The following is a 23,118-nucleotide window of genomic DNA, read 5'->3' on the forward strand; positions in this document are numbered from 1 at the left end:
TACTTCTACCATCCTGTGAGCCCAAAGCCTATCAAGCTGTCTTTCCTCAGCTTAAGAGTTAATCATCAGCTTCTTACCTATGTCAGAACAGGGAAGTCTTGCTTGGCCAATTGCTCTGAAAATCTTGGTTGGATGTTGTTCTCCGCCAACCCCATGTTCTGTGTCTGCCTACTCAACATTTGTCTATGAACAGGAAGCCCTTTTGATCCTAGAAGCTCTCTGAGGCCAGCTTGGTCGTGGATATCCAGGGAGCTCAGGCGGGCCAGACAGATGAGTGGGGAGTGGGGGCGCCTCATCCACACCCTGATCTGGGCTGTTTGGATCCTTGCAGCCGCAGCCAAGGGTAAGACATCCAGGGGAGAGGAGGGTTTTCAGAAGACAGGGTAGGAGGAGTTTCCTACCATGGATGATTTTCCACTGGTGGAAACAAACTGACTTCTCAGAGGCCTCTGAGGGTCCATGGACGGCTGTGTAGTAACCTCAGCACAGCTGAGCAACGTCCTGGTGTTACTGAAAGGCATGGGTAGAACACGGAAGCCCCCAGTGCTGCCCTTGGGCTGCTCGCACCCTATAGGCGCAGAGAGCCCTCTGTCCTGGGCACTGGGGAAGGGCGTGGGACAGAGCCCGTGCTTCTGTAAGGCTAGCTGCCCAGGCAGGGTGTCACTGTTGGAATGACATTGGAACACCTGGTCCTGTCAAATAAACAGCCAGGCAGCTAACTCCTCAAGGCTCCGTATTCTATATGGAAACCAAGAAGCGCACTGTCGGTCTCCCAAAATGCCACCTCAGAGCCCTGGAGGTGGATGAACTGATTTCAGGTGGCATCTGCATGAGGGTTTTCAATTTTCATTGCTGAATATTTATTTTCATGTGCCTTCAACAGCATATACCTAACTCATCCAAAGCACAATCCCATAGATGTTATTGCTTTAGATTCCTTTAGGTAAGATTTTAAGTTTATTTAAATTTTAAGAGAAGTGGAAAAGCCAGTAGTCATACAGGGGGTGCACAGACACACCAGCCATTGTGCTGGTGGGTATGAAAATGGACAAAGTGTGGGAAACTGTGGGCCAGATCCCGGGCTTCCAGGGCCTGGCATACATCACTTCACACAGTCCAGGAGATCTTCCATGCAGCAGGCAGGAAATGTTGCTTGTTCCCAGAGTTTTGGGGCTTGGTGCTGTGCTCCTAGGAGGAACTCAGTCAGTGCCCCGATGCAGGTGGATTCTAGGCAATCCTGAAGGAAGCAGCGGGCATGGGTTCACTGAGAAGGAATCAGCTGTCGGACAGCCTCTGGCTGAGAAAGAGCCCCCCACCGAGGGGAGCTTGTGTCCGGCTCACTCCTAGCCTTTTCCTTGCCAGCTCCCCATCCTCCCTGTGTGTTCCCTCGGGGCCAGCTGCTGGTGCACCAGTGAGGAACACCAGGCTGGGATGGGTCCAGGGGCAGCAAGCCACTGTGCTGGGAAGCTCCGTGCCTATGAATGTGTTTCTTGGGGTCCCCTATGCTGCACCCTCGGTAGGACCCCTGCGATTTGTGAAACCTAAGCCACATTGCCCTGGAAGGACTTCCGAGATGCCACATCCTACCCTGAATTGTAAGAGCAGGTTTGGTCGCATGGGTGGCCTGCAACCTGGGAGTGGGGGCAGAGCATTGAGGGGGAGTAAGGGTCATGCAGCCCAGTAGGAAGGGGGAGGGCATTGGGGGGAGGAGGAAGGATACAGAAGTGGACAAAGGCATCCGTAATCGCATGGCTCCCTAACTGGCTGATCATCAGAATGGCTGGAGGCTTTGTTCAGAACACGCAGATTCCCTGCATTCCCTTCTGAACTTCTGGAACTGAAATCTCCAGAGCTGGGCCCAGGAAACTGGATTGGCTGAAGGCTCTCTAGGAATTCTGGGGATCAGTTATTTGGGAACCACTGCAATGGGCTTACTAAGACTTTTGGTTAGCAGGGACTGGTCAAGTGTTTCTGTGTGATCTGTCACCAAGGCTTAGTCTCCATGGTCAGATTGGGTAAGGGCTTTAGAGCAAAGAACCACGCTAGAGGGATTTTAAATGTAGCAATGCACACTGTGCCCAGTGCAGGGCCTGGTCCACAGTGGGAAGTCCATAAATACCTGTGGAATGAATACGGGAGTGTGTCTCTGTCATACAGGGAAGCCGGGGAGTAAGGAGCTCTCAGTCACTGCAAAGCTGAGATGGGTGAATTCTGGAGGGTCCTGGAGCACTGAGTGGGAGATGACACCTGAAAATCCCCAAGAATCTTCTGCCACTAAGATTCTGTGAAACCCTCATGTTGGGCCACACGGGTTCCTGGCACTGGGGTCCCAGCAGAAGGAGTACCCTGCTGCCAGGATGCTCCATAAGCTAGAGAAGACCCCATGTGGCCCAGGGACTGACACTAAGCTGAAACTCATCTGTTCATTCATTCATTCATTCATTCATTTCTTCAGCTAATATCCCTTGAGAACCAATTCAATAATTGGCTCGCCACTAGGCCCTGGGTTAGTCACAGCTGCCCTTAAGGAGCCTGGAGACTAGTAGTGGAAGTGGGGACATAAACAATAATGACAATTAAAATATAGAGTGACAAGGGCAAACAAAGGGGATCAGAGCAAGGTGCTGAGGAAGCACTGAGAACCACCTAGCTTAGCCTCGAGGGGAGGTCAGGGATGGTTTCATTTCACCCAAACAGTGAGGCCTTGATTTCTGATAAACAACATACAAAGAGCAAAAAGTCAAAACACTTGTCAGGGAGTAAATTTGCAGTGATGGCTTCCCACTGCCCAATCTGTATACTATTCTATTTAAAAAAAACAAGACAACTGACATAATTGAGCACTTAGTATAGTAGGAATATTCACATATATTTACCATCTCAGTTTCATTGTGTATCCGATTTGGTGCTAGGGGAGATAAGGCACCAAGGTGGCTAATACAGAGTCCTAGACTTTTAGCTGCTTACGCTTGAGTTGGGGAAGATAGTAACACGTGTGTATGAGCCTGGGAGAACTTCTAGGAAAGAACACAAAATATTTCTAAAGAAGAGCTATGACCTAACTAGGTAAACCTCAGAAGGCTTCTTGGAGGAGGCGGGACTTGGACTGAGTCTGAAATAAAGGGGAGGACATGAGCAAGCAGCCATAGTGAGAGAGCAGTCTGGGCAGGAAGATCACGTTGAGCAAAGGCCCAGACGCAGGAACCTTCCAGCGTGTCTACCTCATTTGGTTCCTGGTGGAAGCGTCCTTTTGTGCCTCTGGGGGCAGAAGAGGGAGCTGTCAGAGCAAAGCCCTTGCTATGCAAGTGGTGTCCTGCCTTCTACGGTTTGGAGAATTGTTGTGCCCACCTGAATCTTTATGTGTGTGTCAGGATTATGGTGATGGGTGTAAGCATGGGTGGGTGCTGGGGATTAACAGTACAATTGTTTGGCACAACGTGCTTTTCTACCTAGGACCCAGGTCAAAGAGAATTATAGTTTGTTTATGCCACCAGAGGGGGAGGATAGCTCTCGTATGCCTCTTCTGTTCAGGCACATGAGACCGCCAGGCCTCCCTGCTGTCCCAAGAACTGGCCCCTCCCAGGCAAATTTCATGACAGCAACTCTGGGGGTTTCTCCTCCTCTTTTCTAAGGTGCTTCCAGAACACAGAGTGGCTGGTCTCAGATCAACACATTCTCAGGGTGCATTTCCCCAAATTCAGAGTGTCAAGACTGCCTGTACCTCAACCTCTGTGCACCAGCCCACGCAGACGCTGGCTCCAAGCTGCCCGTAAGTGCACCTGCCATGCTGGGAGCTCCAGCTTCTTGCCCTGAGCTCCAGGCACAGAGGCTGGGTGTCAGGAGTCAGAACGAGCCCTGTGGTGGGCAAAAGGGAAGTGGAATCCCTTGACACATCAGTAACTTTCCCGAAAAGTCATTTAATGACAAATTCACTTTATCTTCTTCTCTGATTGCTTCTTTATTACGCTGACTTGACCTTTGCTTTTGATTTTGATTTTTTTTCCCTCTGTTGAGTATTTAATGATCTGTAAACATTTAGAAAAGACACTGCTTAAAAGGACTTCATTTTTTGTGTTTGGGAAATCCTTTTTAAGAGGATAATTGCATCCTCCAATTTTTCTGTTTGCCTTGAAGATAGTCAGGTAATAATGTTAAGTATTTCATTTAAGAACCTAAAATATGGGTGGAAAAGTGGGTAGAAAAGGAACATCTACCATCTGATTTTTAACCACCCCCTCCCATCATCCTCTGTCCCCAGGCCCCTGCAATGAGATTTTCACTGAATTGCATCAAGACGGCAACATATATCGAGCCCTGGCTATGCGCCAGGCACAGTGCATTATCCCAGCTAACCACCACCACACCCAGTGGGTCAGGATTACTGGACCCATCCTAGAGCTGAGACAGATGAGGCACAGGGAGGGCATGACTGACTTGTTCCATGTTGTACACACAGTACGTGGCAGATCCTGGGGCCAAAGCCAATTCTTTGTCTGCTTCTCCTTTTTCCTTAGTGACTTTCTTCTCTTTTTCTGCCATAAGAGTTGTAGTTTCTAATATGACCCTAAAAAAGACAGCGGAGAGATTTATTATTAAGTGTATCATTTGTGATAATACAATTTAAATATTTTTGTTCCCCAGGCCCAATTTTTCTAATCAATATAGTAAAGTTTCCACATTTCTCTTCCTTTTTTTCTCTCCTCTCTGTCAGTAGGGAAAAGCCTTAAATTAAAATACCTTAACTGGCTTTTGCTTTCATACATGGCTTACAGTGATTTCCATCTTTCTGTGGGGCACAAGTTCAATGATACTTAGTTAACTTTCTGAGCACTTGAATTGTGACAACACTGTCCTATGAACTTTAGATGCAGTATCTTGTTTAAACCTCATGATAAAGTCATAAGTGAGATACTTTCATTTTTCACATATTATAGATGGGAAAAACAAGTCTCAGAGAGGTTAAGTAACCTGCCCAGGGTCACACAGCTTGTCAGTGGCACAGCTGGGAATCAAACCCAGGCACTCTGATCCCATGTGCTTACCCGTGGGCCTATCTTCAAAGGTAAACTCTCTGATACTATTTAGAAAGGAAAGTGAAACATTTGTATTTCCCTAAAGAAGGAAGTCCCAAAATGCATGGGGAGCAGATACGGGTGCCTGGTCTGCTGCCTGGACAGTTCCTCTCCCCTCCTTAGGTCATGCTGTGGCTCCCTGGGGGCGCCTTTGAGACTGGCTCAGCCTCCATCTTCAACGGATCCGCCCTGGCTGCCTGTGAAGACATGCTGGTTGTGTCTATCCAGTACCGGCTCGGAATATTTGGCTTCTTCAAGTGAGTGAGTGACACCCCTCATCACCAAGGCACAGCTGTGCTACAGCCACAGGGGATTCAGTGCCCAGCAGCCTAAGGAGGAACGACCATGGGCAAAGGGGACCCGAATTAGGTAGGTAATTGTGGCAGCTAAAACAGTTAAGCCTCCAAGTCTTAGTGGCTTAAAACAGTACACATTTCTTTCCCATTCAAGTAAAGTGCAATTAAGAGTTGCGGACTGGCAGACATCTTCCCACATGGTCAGTCAGGGGCCCAGGCACCTTCCATCTGGAGGCCCTGCCCTCCTCTAGGGCCTCAGACCCTCTGCGTCTGGCCAGCAGATGGAAGAAAAGCATGAGGTCACTTGGCCACCCCCGACTGCAAGGAAAGAGGAGAAATGTAGCCCAGCTGTGTGTCCTGGAAGGTGAGGAAATGGGGTATGTGAGCAGGTAGGCCTCCGCCACAGGGCCCCATGTCAAATCCCCTCAAACGCTCACCCGAGAACGATCCCTCCCCTGCACTGGCTGCCCTCCCCCCAGTAACATCCAGCGTGCCTCGGGTGCTCACTGTGAGTCAGGCGGGGTGCTGTGTGCTTGCCATGTCTTATTTCAACCCACCCCCAAATAATCCTAGGAGAAACATACTAGTGTTATTGTCACTTTGCAGTAGAAATTTGGAGACACAGAGAGGTGAAGCAACCTCTCAGGCTCACAGAGCAGGGCTTGACCACTTCTACTGTCCTACTTTAAGCATGGCAGAACTCAAGCCCTGGGCTGGGTACCGTGTGCGCCAAGGGGAGTAGTGAGAGGTCACCGCCAGATACCGTGAGGAAGGCAGCAACGAATCCTACCCTCAAGAGGCCCTCAGAGTCGTGGGGGCAATGACGCAGGGATACAAATACCCGTGCAATGAGGTGGGGCATGATTATTGCTCTCAGAGTGCTGGGCCGTGGGGCTGCACAAAAGGAGTGGGCTGCAAGGAGTCAGGGAGGCTTCACAGAGAGGCAGCATTAGAACTGCACCTTTAAGACAGGCTGGGTTTGGGCAGAGGGGTTGGGAGAGCGTACTCGGCAGGGGGAGCTGCCTGAGCAGAGGCTGGGAAGCATGGGAGCCTGGAACAATACTGGCAAGCTCTGCTGTGGGATGCCCTGCATGAGCCCTGGGGCCACAGTGGAGGCAAGGAGGGCTGACCAGGGCCCTTACACTTCTAGTTGCCTGTTCATTGAAGTTCTACATAAGCTTCCTTTGACAGAAAGATTTCCACAAAACTGCTCATAATAGCTAGGCTCTAGTGGGCAGGTAGGTGAAGATACAGCAGGAGATGGATGTGGAGGATACAGCAGGGACAGGCCCGACTGGGAAAGGCCTTGAGTGCCAGGCCATGCACAGAGGCTGGCCTTTATACAATAAAGACTGAGGACCCAGGCGTGCGCTGCTCAGAGCAGTAGAGCAGGGACGTCACCCCAGGGCAGAGAGGAGGCTGGGCTAGAGGTGCCCGGGCTGCAGATGTGGCATCTGGTTGGAAGGCTGCTGCAGTCTTGATGCAGGCCGTGCGGGTGAAGCAGAGTGGTGGCTGAATAACTAGAATGATCTCCAGCATGTACATAGCGCTTATCGCACGCCTACACCATCAGTCTTCACAACAACCATGCCAAGCAGGCACCATTATCAGCCCCATTTTAGACATGAGAACATTGAGGGGGAAGCAGGTTACGTGACTTGCTCAAGATCACCCAGGTCATAAGTGGCCAGGTTGTGAGTCAGGACAAATAGGGAGGAGTGGGGACCAGTGTGGGAGCTGCAGTGGGATGGAGGTAAACTTGGCAGGGCGTGGCTCCTGACCGGATGTGGGGGTCATGAGGGAGAGAAGGCAGAAGAGCCAGCCCAGGGGTCACTGACAGACAGGGGGAACCAAGGGCAGTGTGGGAGCTGGAGAAGGATGGGGAGCAGACTGTGATCCCAGGATTACTCAGGTACATGGTGCGAACCTCATGGATGTTTGCTCTAGGCATTTATCTGGTTCTATATTTTCCCTTGTTTCCCATTAATTGCCCACCCATCCTGGGAAATATGCTGTTCTTCAGGGTGGCAGCAAGGGCACGTGGTTGGGAGCGTGGACTCTGGGACCTGTTTGGGTTTGAATCCCAAATCTGCAACTTTCTAGCTCTTGGGCAAGGGATTTACCTCTCTGTGCCTCCGTTTCCTGCCTGTAAGGAGACCATGTACCCAGCAGTAGCCTTAGGCCGTGCTTCCAGATTTCACTGAAGGGACGTGGTGTGAGCTGTGGCTGTGGAGAAAGGCAGCCACTGCCCAAACCACTTCCCAGCAGAGAGGGGACGTGGGTGGTGGAACAGATTTCCCAGCCTCTTGATAGCCCGCCCTCAAGCCCCAGCTGCTGCCGCCCACCGACTGCACGCAGCCGGACGCCTGGGTGGTGCACTTCATTGAGGTCAGCCTTTTGGGAGGAGGGTGGAAAAGGGTGGAGAGAGGACCCACAGAGGCAAAGGAGGAAAACCAGCACTGCCTCCCTCACAGGGTGGGGGGACTGTAGGAGCACTGGCCGACAGCCCCAGGACCGTGTCACGCACAGTGCTACGGCTGCTGCTCTTATTCTGGTATCTAAGTACCAGGACTAGCAATGATTTATTTAATGAATGACTCATTATTCAAGTCATTCAGCAGAACCTCTGTGCCCAGGGAGGCCTTGGTGCAGACCAACTCTCAGGGGCAGGACTCTTCTGGAATCCATGAATTCAGGGGAGCTTATGAATTCCCTAAAATTGCACAATAAGGTTGTGCATTTTTCAGGGATGTGTAGTTTTCATCAGATTCTCAAAGAAACCTAAATCCCATCAAGAATCAAGCCCATTTTTTCCCAGCTGTTCCAGGCCTCCAACTCTTAGCCCCTCCCCAGTGGCAGGGGCCATGGCCTGACACTCACGCAGGGCCTCCGCAGCGACCTCCTCGGGCTGTGGCCGACCCGCAGCATTCTCACCCTGCCTCCTGCCCCCTGCCCCCAGCACAGGGGACCAGCATGCTCCGGGGAACTGGGCCTTCGTGGACCAGATGGCCGCTCTCACCTGGGCTCAGGAGAACATCGAGTTCTTCGGAGGGTTCCCCCACTCCGTGACCGTCTTTGGTGAGTCAGCGGGAGCCATAAGTGTTTCCAGCCTTGTAAGTTCTCCTCTCTGGGACTTGACTGAACCTGGGGGCGGGGGCAGGTTACAGAAATGAGGCCGATGAATTGCTCACACCTGATCTGTGCTTTCCTGTGGAACAAACGCTTCTATACACGCTGCCTCACTCAAGCTTCACATCATGAGCTACGGACTCAGTCTCATTTTATGGACGAGAGCTGTCAACAGGAGAGTTTAAATGAATTGCCCAAGTTTACAACCTGAGTGATAGTTTAAGGAAAAATCCCTTATATTTGTGGAGTTGAAGCCCTGGTATCTAAGTACCAGGACTGGCAATTATTTATTTAATAGAAAAACTCAGCTAAATTGTAAATAATGAAGGAGGCATAAAACATTTTAACTTCAAACATAAAACATACATTTCTTCAGCAATGGTTTGACATGGTGCCTTATCGTTTCAAAGTTGGTCTGCCACCTGGAGGTCCAAAGTGACCTCTGTGCCATAAGCCACCCGCAGAATTCACTACCCTCAAATTGCGGTGTCAGCTTCTTTGCAACAAGCACAATCCTAAAGCTGCCTGCACAGTAGTCTGGGAATGCAGTGTGCTCACAGAGTTTTCTGTTCCTCCCACATATTTTACTCTAATCTTGTTTACACCTAATTTGACGGCACTATTTTTTTTAGCTACTTGCCTTTATTGAGATTCTTTTCCCCCAAGCATAATTTTCTTTTTACATGCATACTTCATTGGTTCCCATGATATTTCATGGACTATGTAGTTACAATAGCAAGTGTACTGACCGAACAAGTTTGGAAGCAAGCACCTGACTCACGGCGAGGAATTGGTGGCAATAGAAATGTGCAGAGGTGAGAGCAGATGGCCTACTGGCTCCGAGAGGTCAGCATTTCCTGGGCGTCAGTTAACATGTCAATCACAGGAGTCAGTTACAGGCAGATGAGTTAAGAGAGCTTCTGCTGTGTAGCACTTGACAATATACAAGGTATTTTTTTATCTTCAAAACAACTTGAATCACATTAACTTAACTTTACATGTGTAACAGCCACCATCGCATGAGTGCTTCCTCTTTGTGCAAAGCCTTTTATGTCTATTACTTCTCCTACTCTTTAGAACGATTCCATAACAGGTGCTCAATTTTTCCTCTAGTCTTACAGGGGAGTCAATTGATGCTTAGAAGTAGTGAGCAACATGCCCTAGGTTACCTAGCTAGGGAGTGAAGGAGCCAGCACTCCCATGCCAGAATGTTTGGCTTCAGAGTTCACGAGGAACCTGGAGCTCAGAGGAGTTAATTAATTTGGCCAAACCTCCATGGCTAGTCCTTGAATCCCCAAACCTGGGCATTTTTCCTCTAAGCATAGAGCTCTTAAGGAGGCTCCCTGGAAGATTTCTTTGAAGAAGGGATGGGTGGTGTGTGTGGTGGGGCGGGGAGCCTGCTGCACAGCTTTCCCTGGGTCTCCCGCTTTCTCTTTCCAGGTTCTGTCTCCCATGGCCAATGGCTTATTCCACAGAGCCACCATGGAGAGTGGGGTGGCCAACACCCCATACCTGAAGGCCCCTGAGGACGAGAGGAATGAGGATGTATGTGCATTGTTAACGGCTCTCCAGCTTCCTCTGCTTGGTCAGGAGAGAATGTGGTTGGGGTCAAAAGACCATGGGCACGGTTGTCCTCACCGCCAATGGCCAAAGAACTGGCGCTCACCCACGGCGAGCCTTTAGCTCCATGGGAAGTCTGACTGAACACGAAATGGTTTGTGGTGCGCAAGGCAGTGCTGCTGTGCACACGTGTGTGTATGTGCACATGTGAGGATGTATGTGACATGCTCATCTTACTCATTATTCTTGGTTTATGATATATAACTCAGCCCGCTGTATTATATACAGTTCTCCTCCTGTACCTCCTCTGCTCCACCTAGAACATTATATTAAGAAAGATTCTGAGGTCTTTTCTAGTTTAGTGGGGAACACCTGACTACTATTACCTGAAGTGAGATTGTGAGGGGATGTGAGGCATATGCCCCAGGGGTTTGCTACTTGTCTTCTTGTCTTACTGCTCTACCAGACAGTGAGGACCTGGAAACCAACCTCTCTCTCTCCTTCACATCCCAGCATAATGCCTGGGGTGTATCAGGCAGCCAAAAATGTTTGCTGAATTGGTGAGTTAACAAATGAGTTGATTTGCTCAAAGAGTATTAATTCAACACTGGACTGTGGAACCATCTCCTGGGTATTGTTCATTTTAGTGGTACATTTTCTTAAATGTCTTATAGAGAATAACAACATACACCGAAAGCAGAAACAGAGTTAGAATATTGTAAACACACCCTCAGTACGCGGGACTACTGATTTGGGAAAAGTGCTATGTGAAGCTGCTCTCAGGTTGTGCATATGTTCATTTATTCACCACACACATGTTGAGTGCTCATTGTTTTACCAGCTCGCTGTTAGAACTTGGAGGTTTTTAAGTGGAAAAGGCATATACTAACTTTAGAAGGCTATAATCTTTTATGACAGGGATTTTTAACCTAGAATCCATGGACAGTTGGGCAGGTAGCCCTTAAACTCCTACAATTATCTGCAAGTTCTACATGTTTGTACATTTTCCCAGGGAGAAGGTCCGTATCTTTCACTGGATGCTCACAGCATGTGTGACTCCCGATGGTTAAGGACTGCTACTTTCAGGGTGCAAGTTCTATGCATGTGGAACAATGACAAGACAAGATGGTGCTTAGCAAAGTGCTGAGTAGAGAAGGTGGGGATGCTGGGGTGACATTCTGTAATATGAGAAGGTCAGGAGATTAGAGGAGGAAGAGGTTCCCAGGAGCTGCAATGATCCGAAAGGACATCCTGCAAGAGGTGGGTCCTGGGCCTTGAAGAATGGGTGGAATTGGTGTAGAGACAGAAAAAAAGATGTTTAGGGCATTTCAGGCTAGGGGTAGCGGTGAGGCTTGAGCAGAGTTGACAGAGACTGACTTGGAGTCATGCCTCAACTGACAGTTACGGAGCTTGCTCCTTACTCCTGGGGCTCCTGTCTCCATTTAGCATCAGAGCTGGGCTTCTGGGCTCTGTGGGGCCTGGTGCCAATGGGGCCAACATCACAGGACTGGTCTCACTCTGACCAGGACTCTTGACTCCATTCCATGGCTACAGACTAACAAACCACTTCCCCAGCTCCGGCGGTTGCAGAAGATGACAAGGAGCATCAGGCAAAAGAGTAAGGATGACACAGCATCAACTCATCAACTTGTTCTCACTGTGTACATTTCATTACTGGCACCAGGGGGCGGGGAGGGGCAGAGGCTGCACCTCATATATAAAGGACCAGTTTGTGGCTGGACTGAAGGCTCTTCAATTCTCATTTTCCTGGAGGCTTTCAGTACCTTGCTCTGACCTGGTCCCTCTCTGGAAATAGTTGCAGGATTTGCAAATATCTGTGGTTGCAGTGCATCGGACTCTGTGGCCCTGCTGCAGTGCCTGAGGACAAAATCCTCCAAGGATTGCTGAGCATCAACCAGGTGAAGAGGGATGGGAGAGTTTGGGGCAAGGTTGTGCTTTGAATGGAGTGGTAGACAAATCCTACCACTCTCTTCTTTATCTTGATTTGGGACTTGGAAAGATAGGGGTTGGGGATTCATAGTTATTGCTGTAAAATAACAAAGTGGAATATAGAACCCTTATTGGTAATTTAAGGAACTGGATGGGCTGCGAGTTCTGCTTAGCCTGGAGAATATCCAGAAAAATAACAAAAGTCATCTTTAAGTCATCGAAGGCATCTCTCTAGGAGGAGGGGCTACCCTTGTTCCATGTGCCCCCAGAAGCAAAAGTCAAGATCCAGAGCTGGAAGTTCTGTTAGGAAGCCAGTTTGGCTTGGTACAACCAAGAACTTTTTAAAAACTCAGTTATCTGAGCAAGGACTGGCTGGCTTTTAGAAAGCAAGGAGATACCCACCATTGGAGATCTTCAAGCAGAGGCTAGATGACCCCTGACAAACTTCAATCACTGGATTATTCATTGGGTTGAATAAGCTTTTATGTCCCTTCCAAACTTGAGAGCTTCTGATAGTCCTTGAAGAGTGAGGTCCTTACCTGTCAAATTCCAACAGTTGTGAAGTAGTTTCTTGGCAGGCATTGAGGATCTGTTCTGAGCTGTGCTGAAGTCCTGGAAATGGGTAAGTCCTTGACCCCATGTAGTGTGAAAGCTCTTTTGTGTACTCCCTTCTACCGCCACTCCCAAACAGACCTGAAATAAAATCACAGGTAGAGCCGGGTGATGCTTCCTGCCACCCGAGAAATATCCCGTCAGATCCAAGGCACAGGGCCGAGGAAGACGCTCACGCCGTCCCCTCCACTCACTGCTCCGTCCATTGCATTTGGCCAGTGGTTCTCAGATTTGAACATGTCTCAGAGTCACCTGGAGGGCTTGTTAAAATGAGTTGGCTGGGCTGTACCCCCAGAGTTTCACATTCAGTAGGCCTGGGGTGGGGCCTGAGAATTCACATTTCTAACGAGTTCCCAGATGATGCTGATGCTACTGGTCCAAGAGTCACACTTTGAGAACCACTCTGCTAGGCTAATGTTTGTCTTAGGTAGATACTTTCATTATCCCCATTTAGTAGGTGAGAAGTTGAGTCCCTTTGCCCAAGTTAGTGGCAGGGCTGGCCAGGGAGCACTGATGTGTTCAGATGCCCCAAGAGTGGCTTATATTTCCCTTCCTAATGCATTTGATCATGGCTGGAGTGGGTTGGCTCAGCTTGTGTAGGGGCTCATGGATAGCAGATTTTGTCAACAGAAACAGTCACCATTTTTTCCTTTTCTTCCTTATTTCAGAAAACCAAGTCTTTCACTCCAGTGTTTGATGGTTTTTTCTTTCCTGATGAGCCTGTAGACATACTGAGTCAAAAAGCATTTAAGCCAATTCCTTCTATCATCGGAGTCAGTAACTACGAGTGGCTTCCTGCTGCCCCTGGTAAGAATTCGGCTTTCCTGTTGCTCCCTCACCAGGGAGGCAGCTGTTCGTGTGCACAGCTGGGCATTTCCATAGATGACATTTTGAGGGAACCTATCAACCAAATCTTTCGTCTCTCTGAAGGAGGGCAGCTGAGGACTGGGGGCAGCCATCGCAAGTTCTGCCCTGCTCCTCATATAGGTTTACAGAGGAAGAAGCTATTCCATTAAAAAAAAAAAAACAGAGAGGATGGGATCTATTTGAGCTCTGTTTAAAACAAAGTACTACAAATAATTGTTTCAGATAAGCACAGAGGCTGCTTCAAAGATGAAATTGATGTGGGTTTGGAAAACTTCAGGGTTTTACATTTTCATGACCAGCCTCAGTTCTGGCATTCTGACTTCCAAGAATGTTCTCTAAACTTGTGCAGGTTGCAAAATTATTGATTCATTGCATTCATCCAAGTATGAACTGAGTGTTTACTATCAGCTCCACACTCAGAAATACCAAGCATTCAACAGTGAACAAGTCACAGGGGTCCAGCTTTCGGCAAGCTTACATCCTAGGAAGGAGAAGCAGATGAAATGCAAGGTTGCAGAGATGCATCCCTGGTGCTAAGTGCTCTGAAGGCCATAAACTGGGTGGAGAAGGCTTCTCTAGGGAGGAGAAAGGGTGGTGGGGAAAGGCTACTCTGAGGAGGGACCACCTGCACTGGGGCCTGAGCGCTGAGAAGGAGCCATGGTTTCCTGACCCTTCCACTTAAGACCCTCTGGATTCAAAATAAATTTGTGTCTGTCCTCAGGAGAGACGGGTGGGCTCACACTCATAATACCGCCACAGCTCACCTAGAGAGGCCAGCCTCCTCCTCCACACTGGGGGAAAGGAGGTGGTAAAATACAAAGGTTTTTCAAGCTGCAAGGCTTGTTGGTGGCTGCCTAGAGCCAGAGCCCTGAGTTCCCTGTTCTGGGAAAGGCCTGTCCTGCCATTAGTTTGACTTCCAGAGCTGTGTTTTGGGGCGTATGGGGATGGGAATTGTTCCTCCTTGTGTTGTAAATGAGGCCTTAAGTGAGGCCTTTCAGTGCCATCTGTGTCTGAGCTAGAAAGAAGCAGGGGGTCCTGATGACAGCCACCACCGCAACCACTGGGATGGTCCCGAGTGCCTCCATGGGCCAAGTATACACCATCTGTGCCACAACCTGCCCCCCGCATTGTCATCCCTATTGTGCAGCTAAAGAAGCTGGGGCTCAGAGAGGTTAAAATGTGACTTTCCCATGTCTCCCAGCTTGTGAAGAAAGACAGTGGTGTATAATTTTTTGTGCCTTTAGGCTCTGCCTTTAAGTGCGGACTTATCTGTTTGCTTGCTGTGTGACCTTAAGTAAGCTGCCTGACCTCTCTGAACCTCTGTTCGCTCATCTGTGAAATAGAGCAAACCTCACAGATGTACCTCAAATAGCCTGGCAGATAGTAAGTGCTCAGTAAATGTTAGATGCTGGAATTATTCAAGTGGCTGAGTGGGAATCAGTGCCTGGTCCGTGCAGCCGAGAGCCTGCGTCACTGCTGATGTTCCACGTGGCCTTACTGTTACATCCATTGCTGACCCCTGGAGACCACAGGACAGCCCCCCAAAACAAATCCCCACCCCTGAATAGACAGAGAGCTTCTCAGTAGAGAAAATATACTTGTAGGTAATTCCAATGACTCTGGACATTCCCTCAGATTCCAGAACAGGTGTTTTAAAATATTTACCCTAGTAATTAATTAACCTTAAGATTTTCAGCAGGAAGTGTCCAAGGGAAATTCATTTGACAAGTGGAGAGTATTTCTACCCTCTCATGTCTTTAAGCTGTAATATTGGCCAGGGAAGGGTCATGTAACAAATAAATGCCCATAGTTCTTCCTCTGTGCCAAGCAGAGCCAGTGTCCTTAGCCACCAGGACTGCTAACCACTGGTTTCTCAGAGGCCCTGATTGCAAAGGTCTTTAGAAAGAGAACAATAAACCCCTTATTTTAAGTTTTCTGGTCTCTCTTTGAACTTGGTGTTAAAGACAGGTTGTAGCCTGCTAGTTGGCTGGGGCTGCCCTAACAAAACACCACAGACAGGAGGGCTTAAACAACAGATGTTTTTTCACCACTCAGGGGGACAGAAGTCCAAGATCCAGCTGTCAGCAGGTGTGGTTTCTTCGGAGGCCTCCCTCTTTGGCTTAGAGGCAGCCACCTTCTCCCTGTGTCCTCACACCGTTTTTCCTCTCACATCCCTGGTATCTCTTTGCATTGCTGAAATTTCCTCTTCTCATAAGGACACCAGTTAGACTGGATTAGGGCCCAACCTAATGGCCTCCTTTTAACTTAATCACTCCTTTAAAAACACTGTCTCCACATGAAGCCCCATTCTGAGGCACTGGGGGTGAGCACTTCACCATAGGGATTTGGGGGGCACAGTTCAGCTAATCGCATGGCCTTTCCACAGGGCAGCTACCCGGGCCCCATGAGGCCACAGGTATGACAGACAACAGCTGCCTTTCGTCAAATATGAAAAGAAACTTCATCGCTGGACCAACCCACTCAGGGGGTTCCTACACATGTCCCACAGGACTGAAAGGGGGTCTGCTCTTCCCAGCCTCCCCTTATAAGGCAGGTGCCTAGGCCCTCCGAGGGACCGGTTTCCCCTCTAATGACCTGATGTGCTCACATGGGATACTCTTCTCTCCACAGAAAGAGTTTCCTGAGATCCTCGGGGGTTCCAGCAAGTCCCTCGCCCTGTGCTTGATACACACAGTCCTGGTAAGTGTGACTCCAGAGGTCCATTCATTTAACATTCCTCCCTGGGTCACACTCGGGGGTAGGGACTTGCAGTGTGGACAGTCCTCATTCAGTCACTCAGTAGGTCTTCACTATGTAGAGATCTGCGATCCTTATCCCCAAGCTCACAATCCAAAGAGCTCTGAAAACCCAAAGACTTTCCGTGACGCACAGGGCAGCCAAACCTGCCCCAGCTGACACGTAGCCGGTGGTCCTTCCGTACCCACATGTTCATTCAGTTGATTACCCCCCATTCACGTTTCTCTGAGCACATATTAATGTGGGGCTGAGGCAGTCACACCCTGGGCGTATTATGTAATAGGCAGCATATGTACTGAATTATCAACAGTCTGAAAAGTACTAAATTGTGAAACACGCCCAGGACTGCAGCCCTGTATTGACAGCATGCCCGCCAGGCACTGTACCAGGTTCTAGCAATACCGAGGACTATTACTCAATCCTTTGCTCATTCACTGCCTGCATGAATGTATCAGAATCAGGTCTCACTCTAGACACTTGGGGGTAGAGATGGATTCCTTTCCTTCTGTCCTTTCTTCTCACCATAAGCATTTATTCAGTGTGTACTCTGCCAGGTTCTCAGTATTCACTAGACAAATGTTTACTGAGCCCACGTGCCCCAGCACTACCCTAGACGCTGGGAAGCAGTGATCAGCAAGCACTGCCTCTGTGCTGGAGGTCTGCAGACAGGGGCACAGAGTGAAGACACATTCAGCACAGTGGCTGTTACACGCTGTGAAAGGAACATAAAGTTCACCGCAGGGGCTGGGAATGGAAGACTGATTCGATTTCCACTTTAGAAAGGGCTCCCTGGCTGCAGAGTGGGCCAGAGCGGGGCAGGGGATCCCTTAGGCCCCAAAGCTTGCAGGGGCTCTTTGATGAATCTTGGCTGTCTGTCTGGTGCTGAGAATTGGGACTAAGGTATGAGAGAAGGTATTAGGGAAGGGGAACACTTGAGCAGGAGAGCACTTCAAAAGGAGAGGATGCCTTAGGCCAGGACCCAGGGGTGCGAAGCAGGCTGTGTGGGGAGGTGCCAGAGGGCCAGGAGGGGGCGCGGCTCCTCCTGTGCAGCAGAACAAGAGGGACTTCTCAGATGAGAGCAGTTCTCTGCTGCAGAGAGCACAGCCTTGCTCCAAGCCTCAGGGCTCTGCACTGTGACTGTCCTGTTGGGGCTCATCAGAGGCCCCACAGAGCATCCGTGTCCACTTCGGATACCTCAGGCATGGAGGGGTGTGCTGGCCATGTGCTCCAAGTGGGGGTACTCGCGCAGGAGCCTGGACTTGCTCTGGGCCTGATTAGAAAAACACTCAGCCTTCAGAGGACCAGTGAACGAGTCCAGGTAGCACAACCTAATTCCAAAGGAACCTACGAAGGGCCGTGCCTGTATTAGTGTCCAGGTTTGAGGTGCAGTGAGTTGTCCCAGAGTTCCAGGCCCCAGGTCCCCAAGAATATCATCAATTTGGCAGAACCTGAATCTTCGTGAAGTTCACCTCCCCCCCCACCCGCCCGCACCTCCAGCATTTGTGCTCAGGCAAGCCGAGGCATTGAAGAGTGGGAGGCAGCCTGGTGCCTGGTCCCAGAAGGCATGGGATGCCCTGGGAAGGGATTTGGCATGGGTGTCAGGGGACCGACAGAACCAGAGACCTGCTCTGTGCCAGGCAGCATGCTTTTCTCTTCGCCTCTTGTGTAAGCCTCTGAACAACCAGTTTTTCACTAGATGGGGGAACAGCAAGAGACTAGCCAGCTTAGATCAAACAGCAAAGGATGGGAAGCAGTGCTGGTCCCAGGAGCAGGGCTGGCCTTACGGGTGTGCGACCTGTGTGGTCACAAAGGACCACACCTAGAAGGGTCTGACACTTGGTTGAATGTAATGTTGTCACCATCTTGAAAATTGTTTAATTTTGGAACAAGGTGCCCCACATTTTTCACTGGGCCCCACAAATGATTTAGCCGTTTCTTCCCAGGGGTGTTTCTGAAACATTTCAGAGAGGTGTGCACACTATGATTGGGAGCATAGGATTGGGGTGGAATTTGACTTGTGAAAGTGTCATGGTTCTACCACTTTGGACAAACCACTAACCTTCCTAAGCCTCGGTTTCCTCATCTGTGAAATGGGGCAAATTGTGGTACTTGCAGCATAGTTACCATGTGGATTCAATACGAATGCATGGGAAGTACTCAGATTCATGCCCATCCAGCAAATGCTTAATGTCTTGGCTGTTGCTGTTGACCTGGATCTCCTGTGACCATGACTTTTTACATCACATCCCTGCCCAGTATTTAGACCTTGTGGAAAATGAATATTTCTACAACAAGCACTCCTTGGTTGAAATACGCAATAGCTTTCTGGACCTGCTTGGAGATGTGTTCTTTGTGGGCCCTGGGCTGCTCACTGCTCGATATCACAGAGGTGAGTCTCTGAGCACCCGCAGCGGGGCCCAGCAAGGCCAGTGGCTGCAGTGATCTGTCCGCCTGCCCCACCCGCGTGTTCCTCCCTAACAGGGAGTTCCCTAGGGGGTCTGGGATGGAACCCTGCATGCTGACCATCGTGGTGCCCCTGCCTGTCAGAGTTCAAGAATGTTGATCAGTTCTTCGTGTTCCTGTTTCTTCCCTTTCTTTAGGTCTGTGCAGTAAATTACCACTTCTGCATAATTTTCTGGGGCCAGTCTCCCCGATTCCTTTCTCTTTGAAAGTATCTTCCCAAACATCTTAGCTGTAAGGAGTAGTGGAGTGATCAGAGAGAGAATATTGTTTGTGGGGACAGAAACCCTATCTTCTTTTCTTCTTTCTCCTCCAATAACTAGAGAAGCTGAGACCAAGAAGAAGTATGATTGTGTGTGTGTGTGCGCGTGCACGCGTGTGTGCACACATGCATGTACATATACATATGTATGTGTGTGCACATGTGTATTTGTGTGTGTGTTACAATGGGACACTTTGTAAGCATGTTTGCTATTGATGGCAATGATCCAGTAGAGAAAATCTGATAATGCAGACAAAAGGGAAATGACAGAGCAAAGACCTCTTGCAGAAGGGAAGAGAAGCCGGGCAGGATGCATGGAGCATCTTGGAAGCAGAGAATAACTTTGTTCTGTTTGTCTCTGGACAGTTGAACCAGACTCAGTGAGAGCAAGTCACAAGGAGATAGATCTTGGCTCTGTATTTAGGGCTCTTCTGAGAAGTACAGCTATTGTCCTCGCCAGCTGCCCTGGGAGGAGTGAGCCCTTTGTCACCATGGTGTGAGGCCCCTGTAGCAGCAAAGAGTAGCCTCAGATGCAAAGGGGGGAGTAGCTTTACTCAGGTTCCCCTTTGTCTCTGAGCTGTCCACCCGTGGATCCGTGAATCCAGGACTAGATGGGCAGGGACACAGGGCCGACCCCTGCTCCACTCCGCATGCCTGCCTGCCAAACACCCTTTCCTACCTTTCGGCACATGCTGGCGCTCCGGTCTACTTCTGTGAGTTTCGGCACCAGCCCCAGTGCTTGAAGGACACGAAGCCATCTTTCACCGAAGCCGATCACTCTGATGATATCTGCTTCATCTTCGGTGGCGCCTTCCTGAAGGGCGATATTGTCATGTTTGGTAAGACACTGGCCTCAGGAGCTCCTGCTTTTGCAGAAACAGCAGGTTGGGATGATCTGGAGAGACCACATGACTCCCCACTGAGCACACAAAGTCCCTCACCTGCCCCACACTTTGCAAGAGCCTGGAAGGACTGGTGGGTTGGATTTAATCTATGGTTCACAGACACAACCTTTCCCTGGAAAATACCCGACCCTTGTTTTAGAAACCAAGGTGAAGAAGAGCTGCCAACCGTTGATTGATAAGTGTTTTCTCTCGTGCTAAAACCCGTAGGGGGCACTCAGGCAATCTAACATTTTTGGAAATTAGAACCACTTTCTCCCATCTCTCTGACCACCGGTCTCCCCTTCCTGCCCTTTCCCAAACTCCTATGAGGCTGCCACCCAGGGCTTTAAAAGGCAAGAACTACATTTTTCATAATTCTGGCCCAAAAGTGGTCTGGATCCAGCTAGAATAAATGCTTATGCACTGGTACTGGTGAAGTTAGCTCATTTATTCCTGATCGATGACCTGTTCAGTGCCTAAAATGAGGATGCATGTGAGGTTATCAATAGAAAAATTACAGGAATTACACACAGGAGTTATTACTAAAATGTTTAGTTTAAAAAATTGCACAATACAAACTTTCAACCCGTTTATTCTGGCCTCTTGATGGTGAGGACAGAGCCTCTTATATACAACATGTTTGCAATGTGGTGGGTTCATGATTTCATGTATTCATTCTGATCTCATAATACAGATAATATCAGAACTACCTCCTAGGTTGTCGTAAGGGTGAATGAACTGATTCTCATAGAGCAGACAGTGAATACTTAATAAATGTCACTATTATTATTATTCAGCACCCATATTATGTGATAGGCACATGGACTCTACAAACTGAAAAAAAATAAACAATATATGTGCAAAGGGTTCAATTCCTTGATATTTAAAGAGCATCTAAAATCAATGAGAAAAGAGCAACTCAGTCAAAAACTGGGCAACAGATATAAATAGACAGATATGGGAAAGGAAACATGAATGGATTTTAAGCATGATAATCCATTCAACCTCACTCCTAACAAGAGGACTGCCAACTAATCTTGACCAAAGAATCAGTCCTCATCGATCAAGGTTGGGAAGAACATTACATTTTACATAATGTATTTGAACAGGTGTGGGGAAACAGACAACCTCTAATAATAATGGAAAACTCTATCAAAATTTAAAATGCATAGTCTTTAGCCTAGCAATTCAACTTCTAGGATTTTTTGTGTGCAGTTATACTTCCACATGTGCAGCAACATACATGCATACTAAACCATAGCTTCCATCAGCAAAAGATTGGAAAAACTGCCAAGGTCCATCAATAGAATGCTGAATACATGAATTATATATTTGTATATAATTGCATGTAAGTACATCTTTATATATTATGTATTTATAGAACAATAAATGGAAGTTTTATAGGTGACAGTGTGGAACTATCTTCTAGATTAGTTTGAGTAAAAAGAGAAAGATGCAGACAAAATGTCCCTGTTACAGCAAGTGTGTAAAAGGAGGTCCGCTTAAATTCTTGTACGTGCCTAGCCAGGCTTTGGAGGGCGCTGAAGAAGCTGGTAACGGCGGTTGCCTCTGGGGCTGGTAACTGGGTGTCTGGAGGGAAATTCATTTTCATTAGGTGTCTCTTTCTGCATTTGGGATGTGGTACTTTGACCAAGGGTTACTTTTTCAAAGAAAGAAATTCAGTCATTATTTAATTGTTTGAGGGAGAGAGAGAGGTGGTCTCTGTTGCCAAGGAAATTGCAGCCACCTGGGAAGAGCTGGAAGAGCACTGGGTGGACAGGGAAGATGTGTGTTCAGCCTCCTCCACCAGTCAGAAGCCATGAATCCTCAGGCAAGTCAGGGTTTCTCTGAGCCTGGGTATCTGCAATGCAAAATGAGCACATGACTTGGTAGGCTGGTAAGGCTCCAACGGGAGGAGAGATGAAAGTGACTCCTCAAATGTGAGGCACACTTGGCGTCTGGCCGATGGTGTGATTGTCTTCTTCAGAAGCAGCCACAGAGGAGGAGAAGCTGCTGGGCAGGAAGGTGATGAGATACTGGGCCAACTTCGCTGGGACGGGGTGAGTGCACCTCCCGGCCTCCCCCACAGCTGGCATTTGAGGATGAAAACCACACCTCTGGCTCTGCTCTCAGCTCCAGGAATCCTAATGGGGAAGGCGTGCCTCTATGGCCGATCTGCAGTCAGACGGAGCAGCACCTGCCGCTGGTAAACGTGACCACGGGACACAAGCTAAAAGGGTCAGAGGTGGAGTTTCGGACGGAGTCCCCCCTGATAACGTCCACTTCCAGACCACTTCTCAGGCCTCTTCCCTCTTTACTCTTCCTTTCTCTGCTCCTACCTGTCTTCTCTTTCACTGCTTGAGAAGCTGTCTCTGTGTGGTCTGGTTTTCCCCGTCCTTCTGCGGTTTCTCCAACAATCATTAGCTTCATTCTGTGCTAAGCTACTTTGTGGAATCAGCTGCTTTTGCTGGTGTTTTGTGGACTTGGGATGATCCTTAGTGAATTCATTTAACATCAAAAATTACCATTTGCTTTGGAAGGCTACCAGATTTCTCCAGTAAGTCTGCAGGAGGCCTGGCCTATTCATTGGCATAATAATCATCTTGTTACCCAGATGAAATAAAATCGGAATATAAAAAATGTACAGGGAACAGAATTTAATTCTGTGCTGAAAACTCTACTCCTCCTGTATCCAAGATGAAGTGGACCTACAGTCAGAGAAGGTGTCGGTGTGAGTTACCTGAAACATGAGCTCTCCAACTCCAATCCAGGTGCTGGTTTCAGCCACAGTCAAGCATGGGTGTCCTGAAAGTCACTGGCTTGAACTCAGTCTCTTCTCTGGCTCAGGATATATATAGGTTGAGGGCATGCCTGTAGAGCCTCCTTATCAGCATTGAAAACCAGACATCCTACAAGGTCAGGAACGTGGAAGTCAAACGCCAGGCAGCAAGGTCAGGTCAGGGATACCAAGGAGAAAATATGTTTTCTTGCTGGGGTCTAGATTAATCCACCATTCAATAAATCTGTTTTGGGTGCCTTCTAGGTACCAGGAATATCCCCACTGGGGGTACGTTGGTGAACAAAGATATGCTCTCCACCAATGGAAAGCAAACATTCACACAGGTGAAACCAGTGAATATCTTATGATGTAAATATGATAAATTCACTCAGGAAAAGTAAGTTTTAAGAAAGTATAACTGAAGAATGTAATTCACATTGAAGTTTTAGGAGTTTCTCTCCATAGATATAACGTTTATATTATGAAAGGA

General features: G+C 48.6%; 1 pseudogene; it reads left to right on the forward strand.

The window, feature by feature from the left end:
• Positions 1-270: 270 nt before the first annotated feature.
• On the forward strand, positions 271-22,747 carry LOC130680958 (carboxylesterase 5A-like; annotated as a pseudogene).
• Positions 22,748-23,118: the final 371 nt, after the last annotated feature.

The sequence above is a fragment of the Manis pentadactyla genome, chromosome 15, assembly GCF_030020395.1.
Source record: "Manis pentadactyla isolate mManPen7 chromosome 15, mManPen7.hap1, whole genome shotgun sequence".
In the NCBI taxonomy this organism is placed as follows: Eukaryota; Metazoa; Chordata; class Mammalia; order Pholidota; family Manidae; genus Manis; species Manis pentadactyla.